Consider the following 1,067-nt stretch of genomic DNA (forward strand, 5'->3'; position numbering starts at 1 on the left):
GTATCTCTGGGTCGGGGGGCACAGCTGGGTGTAACCCTGGGTCGGGGGGCAGCCCTGGGTCGGGGGGCACAGTTTGGTGTATCTCTGGGTCTGGGGTCACAGCTGGGTGCAGCCGTGGGTCGGGAGTGCAGCCGTGGGTCGGGGAGGCAGCCGGGGGTCGGGGGGTGCAGCCGTGGGTCGGGGAGGCAGCCGGGGGTCGGGGGGATGGCGCTGTCACTGCGGCTGAGGTGTCACGGATGTCGCCGTTCTCTGTCCGCAGGAAAGCGTTCGAGTACCGGCCGGAGAAGAGCGAGTGGCGGTGCCGGCAGCCCTGAGCTCCCAGCCTGTATTTATTGTCTCTGTAAATAAATATATTGTCCCGATAAAGCCGGCCCAGCGCCGCGCTGAGCCCGGCGGCTGCCGCTGGCCATCCCCGGGCTGGGGGGGCTGGAGCCCCCCGAGCGCCCCTTCCCCAGAGCCGGGCAGGTCCCGGCTCCATCCTCACCTGAGCAGGGGTCACTGCAGCGCTGTGTCCTCCCAGCCGGACCCCCCCGTGTCCCCCCAGGAGGCTCAGGCGTGGGGCAGGTCTCACCGAAATGTTTATTACAAAGAAACCAAGCGAGCGGGGCGAGTCCCCCTCCCCTCCCCACACACACACACACAAACCAACGAGAATAAATAAATAAAATACATTTTTGTCGGGTCTTTAAATTAAAAGTTTGTGGAGTGACATAAATACGGGACGTCCCTCTGCCCGCGGGGGGGGCCCCACTGCCCGGGTTGTGGCCGCCGAGGGGGCGAGCGCTGGGGCAGGGGGGGCTCAAAGCACTTGGCAGGCAGTGACACCGAGTCTCCCCCCCCCCAACAAAACAAGGAGGGGAAACTGAGGCACACGTGGGTGGCGGCTTGGCAGCGGCAGAGCTGGGTGCCCCCCAAGCCCCCCGAGCCGGGCTGGTGGTCTGGGTAAGGCAGTGACCCCCGGCGTTGCCCCCAGGGGTGGGACATAAGTGGGACAAGCCCCCGTCCCAGAGGGTTGGACATGGGGGTGTCCCCGGCCCACCCTGGTGTGGTCACCCCGCAGATTTGGT

Source organism: Parus major, unplaced genomic scaffold (genome assembly GCF_001522545.3).
Source record: "Parus major isolate Abel unplaced genomic scaffold, Parus_major1.1 Scaffold335, whole genome shotgun sequence".
Lineage (NCBI taxonomy): Eukaryota > Metazoa > Chordata > Aves > Passeriformes > Paridae > Parus > Parus major.